Source organism: Neofelis nebulosa, chromosome 2 (assembly GCF_028018385.1).
Source record: "Neofelis nebulosa isolate mNeoNeb1 chromosome 2, mNeoNeb1.pri, whole genome shotgun sequence".
In the NCBI taxonomy this organism is placed as follows: domain Eukaryota; kingdom Metazoa; phylum Chordata; class Mammalia; order Carnivora; family Felidae; genus Neofelis; species Neofelis nebulosa.
In genome coordinates this window covers 54,098,700-54,107,949 of record NC_080783.1, presented here as the reverse complement: position 1 = coordinate 54,107,949, position 9,250 = coordinate 54,098,700, and the positions used below count along the sequence as shown (strand labels likewise).

The 9,250-nt window shown below is 37.9% G+C and overlaps 1 long non-coding RNA gene across 1 annotated transcript; it reads left to right on the top strand.

Moving 5' to 3' along the window:
- The first annotated feature begins 4,387 nt into the window (after positions 1 to 4,387).
- Positions 4,388 to 5,104, top strand: LOC131492952 (uncharacterized). The gene is made up of 3 exons (XR_009252366.1): positions 4,388 to 4,468; positions 4,793 to 4,881; positions 5,017 to 5,104. It is a non-coding gene; the product is annotated as an uncharacterized LOC131492952 (long non-coding RNA).
- The last annotated feature ends 4,146 nt before the right edge of the window (positions 5,105 to 9,250 follow it).

The window sequence follows — 9,250 nt, the reverse complement described above, 5'->3', positions numbered from 1 at the left end:
CATGAACCAGCTTTATAATGAGGATTTTTTGGTGCTCACATAACCCAGCAGCTGAGATGCAGGTGGATTCCCCTTGTATATTTCACTACTAGAAGGTAATGTTTTAGTGAAGTTCCAATTTACAAATAACTTCCTTCATTCTAGTACTTTTGAGTCATCAAAGAAATTGGAGCATCTTAAATGCCCAAACTAAAGTCACTGTTGATAGCTCAACCTATACAATCTGTAGTCAATGGATTAATTCCTACCTAGTTATATTGTCATCCTTCTGAGACCTTATGATCCTGGTCTCATCTTAAAAATGCCTAAATCAATGCTTTATCACTTTTTTTCTTATACAAATCATGAACATAGACTATCTAGAATTTCTGCCTCATCTAATTTGCTTGCAGGTAACTTTTTTTTTCTTTTAACTGCCTACATCTGTTGTCCCAGGAAAATTGTTGTCTGATGAAGGTAGCTCTCTGCCTACTTTTTCTAAAGTAAGAGATACAAACACATCTGGGTTTTTATCTTCTAAGCAATCTCTTACTTAGAGTCCTAATTGGTTCAGTCATTTACTTTTATTTGTTGCCACCCTACTTGAACTTTTTACTGCCATTGAAATGTTTTCTGAAACTTGCTGCTTATTGTCTTGCTCCAATATGTAATTTTTCCTTAATTTGGCTTGTTTACATTGCTTTCCTCCTCCTTCACAATTTCTTTGTAAATGGATATTTTTAAATCTCTTCCATATGTCTCTATAACCGGCTTAAGATCTCTGTCAGGCATTTACTTGCGCAAACTGCTGTCTTTTTCTTATTTCCTTGGATAAATCCACCTTAATTTTGTTCTACTTTTTTGAAGTGCTCGTGATGAAATTGAATAAAATCTTTATGGTTGCAGTCAGTCAGCCACTTGCGGGGTCCCCATCACAGGGACAACACTAGGCTAAGCTGTCGACGGAAAAGCCAGGCAGAGGAGGAACCTTGAAAATAGAATGGAATGCAAGAGTTCTTAAATTGGGGGGAAAGTTAAAGTGTAACAGGGTGGATACAATATCTAAAAAATCAGAATTCAAAAATAAATATGTGAATATAGTATTCAAATATGAATGGACTCTGTGAATTTTTAAGGAATAAGCAGTGATGGGTGGGAGTCCTCAAAGAAGGTTCTTGGGAGTAATGGATTTTACCCACAGAAATGTTTGGGGTGTCAACAGTCCAGCGGGTGGAGGCCATATTCTAGTGTGAGGAAATGGCATAAAGATAATAATGAACAACTCACTCAAACAATATCTAATTTGGTGTTGGATGAATAAGAGAATCAAGAGGAAGCAAGGATACGTTTGCAAGTAGAGAAGGAAAGCAGGATGCGTATCATTTTTAATTTATGGAATGCTTCGCGTCATTTGGGTTCTGATCCTTGTCAGTTATGTGTGCTACATCCCCCAGTCTCTAGCTTGTCTTCTATCTTTTTTAAAAGATGGCTTGATGAGCAGAAGTTCTTAATTTTAGAGTAGTCAAGTTTATCAGTGATCTCCTTCGTGATTAGTACTTCTCTATCTTAAGAAATCCTTCTCCATTTTGAGGCTAGAAAGACTTTTCACCCATATTTTCTTCTAAAAGTTTTCAAGTTTAGCTTCTGACACTTGATTTCTTAGTCTGTCTTTAGGCAATGCTGGCAATCCACATGTGTTCCTAGCTCGGTTGATTCAATTGCCTTTCCTTTCCCCAGTGATCTACCACATCCCCTCAGACATGTACTAAAAGTCGCACAAGTCTGTTTCAAGCTCTCTGTTCTGTTCCTCTGGCAACAAAAAAGTAATAACCCTGACCACAGACACTTGTAAGTGCTGCTTTAATTACAACAACTTTACAACATTGGTATATTTGGGAACATATGACATCTATAAATCAGTTTATATACGGTAGGTAGGTAGGTAAGTAGTTGGATGAATGGGCCTTGAATGGACCAATATGAGAGTTTTCACGAACACAGGATTATGATCAATTTTGAGATCCAAATGTTGCCATGAGCAGGGAACAAATGGGATGCTACCAAGTACATTTTTTGGTAAGGTAAGTTTTATTTTAATCAGGTATTATTTTAGATTATATCATTAATGACCTTGAGGAAGCAAACACAAGAAATCTGTACCAGCTAAATCAAAATTAGACAATTCAATTATTAATTTTTAATAAATCACAGTTTTGAGAAAAACCTGTTACCTTATATCTCACATTGTTTGAGGGCATGAACTGTGTATACCCAGCACCTAAAATAACGTCTGGCAAATAGTAGCCACTCAATACATATTTGAGGCATGAATGAATAAACAGGTGAAGGATTGAATGGTAGAGAGCATCATGGACAAACTATATGCTTTTAAATTTGAACCTTTAGTTCAACCAGTTTTACAGACTAAAATGCTTGTTAGGAAAAAATGTCTGCATATACAATTCCATGCACCCCATCAAACTAGATTGTTTTCCAATTATCACGTAACTGTGTTAGCAGTCAGCAGCACCTATCCGCTGTCCAGCAGCACGGATGTGCTGTGCTAGGTCCTGGGAGGAGCTATGAAAGGAGACACAGGAGCCAAGCAGCCATGGCCTCTGTTGTTCTACTTTTCATTTAAGCTGAGCATACAAAATGACCCAAAGAGAATACGTCAGAACACTTAGAGTAATAAGCGTAAATTAACTCTGTGCAAACTGGGTGCACTGGTGTTGAGGGAAACCAGGCAAAACAGCAGACTCCCCTTTGGCAGGTGAGAAGCACTGGAGCTTCCTTGACAGCTTCCTCCACTGTGGAAGGATTTACTATACTTCTTTTTTTTTTTTTTTAATTTATTTATTTTGAGAGAGAGAGAGGGAGCGTGTGCAGGAGCATGTGTGGGGAGGGGCAGAGAGAGAATCCCAAGCGTGCTCCATGCTGTTAGCACAGAGCCCAAAGTGGGCTTGATCTCATCAACATGAGATCATGACCTGAGCCAAAACCAAGGGTCGGTTGCTCAACGGACTGAGCCACCCAGGTGCCCCTATAACTGACTGTTTTTCAAACTGTGGTCTCAGACCACTGGCAAGTTATGATTCACATTTATATAAATAGAAAAGATATGTTATCTATATTTATCTATACATGATATACATCTCTACATTATAGATCTTCAATTTTATCTAAAATTTATAGATAGATTTCTGGGGCACCTGGGTGGCTCAGTTGGTTAAGCGTACGACTTTGGCTTAGGTCATGATCTCATGGTTTGTGAGTCGAGCCCCTGCATCGGGCTTGCTGCTGTCAGCGCAGAGCCTGCTTCAGTTCCTCTCTCCCCCTCTCTCTCTGCCCTTCCCCTGCTCTCTCTCTCTTAAAAAAATTTTTAGATAGATTTCTTATAGATTTATTTACTATCTATATAAAATAGAAGAGAATAGTTTATAAAGTACAAGACAGAGTGCATGCATGGCATATACTAAAAATAGGAAATAGGTGTCAGCTTAGTAAACTTTTATTTGTTATTTTATATGGTTTTCCATGTGTAGACATGAGCTGGGCTGTTATGTAAACTGTATTTGGAGAGTCATCCAACATGTGTGAAAGCTTCAAACCATAGTAAACTGAGCAACAGAAGGGTCTGTGCAGCTCACTGTAAAGGTCAGTGCAAGAACGAGCACCCTTTCTGTCCGGTACACACACGGTGATGACTCCTCGAGGTCTGGCCCAAGCCACTCTTTGAGAGGCTCATACTTTGTTGCCTTGTCTTTCCCAGATTTGCAGCCAGGCAGTAATCTTTGTTTAAAAGAACTTTCCCCATTTCTTATAACTACTTGCAGGGCTGGAAATTCTGGTGGCAGCTTCCCAGGTATTTATAGCCCTGACATCAATTTAGAAGTTGTCCCATCTTTCAAATCTATGTTCAGCTTACTCAACTTGCAGCCACTCTCCTCAGCAATAATGTAGGGACCCTGCTGCCCCTTCCTGTTCCATCATTCCCAGTCTAGCAGAGCGACACCAGGGCGAGACGGTAGACATGAGTGAATTTCATACTGTAATTTCCAGAAAGTGTCTGGTTTATTTTAACTACATGACGTAGAAGGAGTTTATATTCACTTAATGTAGTACATAGGCAATTATGCTTTCCTCTAAGAGTAAATCTGTAATTATTCTGTAACAACCGCCTTGAATCATTTCTTTTCTAGATAAGCTTTTTAAGTTTTGACATTGAAAAAATAACATTTGAACTAATGAAGTTGAAATTGTCAGCACTTTTCCTCTAATGCTTATTTGTTGAAAGTTCTTGAAACAATGAAAGATAAATCTTTGAGAAAACAAGATAAATGGATTCTATCTATGGAGACTGGTTGTGTTCGTTTTTGTTTTGATTTGTTTTTTAGTATCTTTTTTTTTTTTTTTTTTTTTTTTTTTTTTTTTTTCAGTGAAAGCAAAACAAGACAATCCAAGAACCAAGATACGGTCAGTTTTACAGGTCGGTACTGAATACATCAAATGAGCACATAGTTAGCAGGTATCTCTGCCAAATAATGAACAACCTAGAAAAGAATCAAAGAGTGAGAACACAGAAACAACAAAAAATGGTAGGCCAAAAGGTTAGAGACTGAGGGCCCAATTTTTACCATGGCCAAATATCTCCTGACTTCAATGAGAATTTTATGTACCACTAGATTTCATGTGCTCCCATGTGAGCAGAGTGCCAAAAGTAAATAGCACTGGGAATATGGTTCTTAACTATAGGCTAATAAACCTGAATAACTAGAATGTGCTTTTTAATTTTGTAATTTGTTTTTCATAGGTAGAAGTGAAAACCAGGCTTTTAAAATGACATTAAATTTATTTTCTCCAGGCCAAATGGATTCATTGCACTGAGAGAAATTTTAGAGGGTAAGGACAGACATCTTCCTAAGCATACATTCTATCCATACAAGACTGGTCCTGTTCTTTCCTTTGGTGGGTGAAACTTATGAGCATTCATACAGAAGGCATTTCATAATTCTTATTGCTTTCCATATTTACCAGACATCTCATTATTCCGTGACTTTCAAAGAGAGTGGCCCATGGAAGTCTTCCAGATTGCCCTTGGGATGACCTCAACGTACCAATATTTACAACGGTATCTACACTTTTATTTCCGGAGTAATTTAACCTGTTGATCTCTGAATGGACATAGCCTCAGAAACTTTTGTTCTTCTAAGATACATAATAGACCCCTCTGAATTTGAGAAGTGTGGGTTGCCTAATAAAAATGTGAGCTTAATACTAAATTAAGTAAGTTTGGTGAATTTGTTATTGGTACTAAATGTATAAATGCTAAAAAGAAAGGGGAAGAAAGGACAATCTTCCCTATGAGTGGTTTGTTGGTTTTGCAGATAGACTTCTCTTATGAAGTAGTTAAGAATTAAAATTGTATAACTTTATAAAATATGCTGAATCTCCCTTAGCAATTTGACCTTACGCCTTTTTCTTTAAGCTTTTAAACTCCATGGTGAGGTTTTAGAGGAAACATAGAATATCCTCATTCTGGGTTTACCATTCCAGGTTCATAAAGAGGTAAAGAAATGTAACACTTGACATAAAGAATTTGTGTGGTATTGTCACTGATTCTGGAAAGCACCATGACCTCTGCACACAAAATTTGTAGGGAAAATGAGCAGCGCCCACCAGTGGAGTTCTATAAATAAAATGGCAATGAACAGGGAGGATTGCATCTTGTCAATTAAGAGCCACTTAAGAATGGGTTCTTGACTTTCTCTAGAATGTTGTAAATCTTCCCCTTTTAGAGTGCAGGATTTTTATTTTTAAAGAAAACACACATCTGTGTTTATACCAGATGGTATGTAGACATTTCCTATTATTATCCATTCTTCTGTCCATTGCTACAGATGTTACAAGTATTTTCTACACTCTTCCCCTCTCTCAAGGCTAAAAACAGAACCTGGCATTAAACATAACAGTAAATGAAGAGGCAGAGAAAAGCTGAAATGAAAACCAGGTGCAATATGAGATTAACTTTGTTCTTCTACTACTTGGTCACCTCAACAAGACAATACAGGTGCAGTATAGCCAAAGCTATATATATATATTTTTTTTTTTTTGCATAGATAACTCTGGAAGATAAATGAAACGTCTTTCCATAAATTGGACTTTATATATTCTTGTATGTATAAAGAATTGCCCTTAGGTTAAAAACCCTCGCTGAAAACCTCTGCTCTCTTTGTCCAGTTCTGACTTCATTCTTTTTTGTAACTTAAGAGCTTTACTACCCTCATAATGAACAAACGTTTGACTTATATTTTCTGAAGCTATGACATTCAATATTTAATTTAATGACATTATTTAGAGTCAAATACAAGGTGCACATGCTTTACCAGAGAATATACTGACAACATGCTGCCCAGAAATAAGCTTTAATAAAAGGACGCAATCTTGATCTAGTTAAATAATGGTTCCAGTGAAGGCATATTGTGGCCTTACCTGGTAGCATCCCCCAGCTCCTTTACCATCCTCTTCTCACTGGAGATAAAGATGAGGATGGAAAGGATGTTCTGCCCTCGACGCCACTGATTCATTGAACAATATCTATGTAGGGTCTACTATATACAGAGTTTCTCCTAAGAACTTTGATACTGTGAGGGCTTTATCCTCAGCATCGTCTTCTTCCCAAAACTTCAAAGACTTTGGAATATTTTAAAAAACACTCATTACCAAAAAAATTGAGGATACCAGATCTGAGAGCTGTCCATTCTCCATAAAGTCCTTGATAATAAAGGAAAAAGAAACTCAAGTTTATCTCTAGTTCATAGGCCTAGACCCAGAATCTAACTATATTTTAAAGAATCCCGAGGATAATGAGGCAAAGTATAGATTTGTTAAATGGAACTTTCATCTACTTGGCCAGTGAAAAGATAAAGGTTTACTTTTAAATGGTTTTATGTAACTAACATTTTCTGAGGTTTACTCGGAGAGGAGGAAAAGCAAATGACACTGCATCAGATCACAGAATGAAGGACTCGTGTCATTGGGGTACTGTTCTTGGAAAATTAATAGGTTCCAGAATCAAGCAAGATGATTAATACTGGCTTTCATTTGATCTATAAACCACAATGACAGGCACAGCATGCCCCTGACTTTGCCTGGCATTGTGATTTAATGAAAAGAGCTTAGAAGAAGTCTATGAAAGGAAAAAAGAAAACCCTTCTGCATTGGGTGAGAAACTTCTTGATTGATATACCCACCTTTTGATTTCGAAATCTTGATCAGGGGATTTTTTGTTTGGTGGATATTTTCTTTCCCAAGATAGCAGGGTAAAAGGTGTGAGCTTTTTAAACACAAGTGACAACAGTATAGAAGAAAAGTGATAGACAGCTTCATATTTTCTACAGAAAATGCTGTTTGCAAAGATATAAATAAATAATGCTGAAGAGAGTAGGGAAGAGTAAATGTGCTAATCATGGATATACTTTTATAATAAAATTTCCATGAAATTTTGGTTTAATGAAATCAGTTTTGGAAACCTGGTTATAATAAGACTGAATTAGAAGATGGTTGAGGCCACAGAACACATCGGTTTGAGTGAATCTACTCTATTGGGTCTCAGTGGTTTCGAGTGGCATTGAAAGACTGCTCTGTGGATGAGAAAAATGGAGTATCCAACCCCCTATTTAAAAGGCTGAAGCCACTCCAGAAGGCTGGAGCTGTCACACAACCAACCTGTAGTCACTCCCACTATTTTTCTTAAGACTCTTATTTAGAACTTTGCTCCAAGGTGGTCTACACCCACCAAATCACCTGACTTCTATAACAACCCCTGCCTCCATTCTACATCCTGGGCACTTCAGTCTAAGCCTGATCCAAGGTGGCTTACATACCCTGCCTAATTTTGCTTCCAGAGATTTCCTCAGAAATCATACCTTCTTCTTTATCTTGCTAGTGACTCTCTAGGGGATTTGTTAAAGCAAAACAAAGCGGGATGTGCTCCACCTGTTCACAAAGAGATTATTTATTCTGTGATTAAACACATATATTGGTATCAAGGGCTGGTCTTAGTGTGTTTGTATTTTCTTTCACTCTCTCATTTTTCTCCACATTTATTGAACATGTCTCTATGCTCCGCACTTCATCTCTGAGTTAAATTTCATTCCCCTGCAGAACTTAACCTGGTGAGGAGAACAGTCAACTTATAGATGATGGAATGGGGATGATAAACACTTTGATAGATGCCAACATAGAAGCTATTGGGTCACTTAAATCAGTTTGCCTGTTTAGCTTGGCCTCTTGATCATAAAATCACTGGATTGAAAGGTCACGTAGTACTTTTTCTCATGAGCAAGCTTTATCCTAAAATCTCTTGAGGTTATTCACTCAAATAATATTTACTGAGTATCTATAATTAACCAGGCACTGTTCTATGTGCTGTAATTTTAGTACTGAATGGGACAGAGAACCATTCCTGCCCTCATGGAGCTTACAATCTGTGGGAGCCAAAACTCCACTAGATAACACATGAATAAACAAAATATAAGAATAGGGAAGATAGAAGGGTGTACTAAAGTGAAAAAATAAAGCAGGGAAGAAGGGTATGACATATAGAGGGAGGTCAATATATTAAGGGTGACTAGGGAAGAACCACCTGAGACAGTGACTTCTGCATAGTGATCCAAAGGATGTAATAGAGTGAATTGTGATGCTATCTGGGGAAAAGCATTCTAGAGCAAGGGAATAGCAGATGTAAAAGGCCCTGTGGTAGAAAAGTGCCTACTGTGTCTAAAAACAGTAAGAAGGCCATTGTGGTGTGAGATCAGGGAATGGGTTGGTGAGAAATCACTCTCCTTTTTTTTTCTTTAATTTTCATTTCTTTCTTTATTTTTGAGAGAGAAAGAGAGCGAGCTTGTGAGAGTGGGGAAGGAACAGAGGGAGAGAAAGAATCTTAAGCAGTTCCACACCCAGTGCGGAGCCCAAAGCACTACTAGATCTCACCCAAATCAAGGGATAGAAGCCTAACCAACAGAGTCACCCAGGGACCCTATCACACTACCTAAAAGGAGATGAACTAGCTTCCCAACCCTGTTTCAGGAGTTCATGAGAAGACATGGTGTTGGAGAAGAAGGTAGTGATGTTGTAAGAGCAGCAGTACAGGAGGGTAAAGCCCTGTTTCCCAGGTCTGGAGTCATCATTGTAGACTTCAATCCTCACTCCTTGCCCTTGGAATAAGATTTGACATAAACAGTTCTTCAAGGGAACATGAATGTCAGCA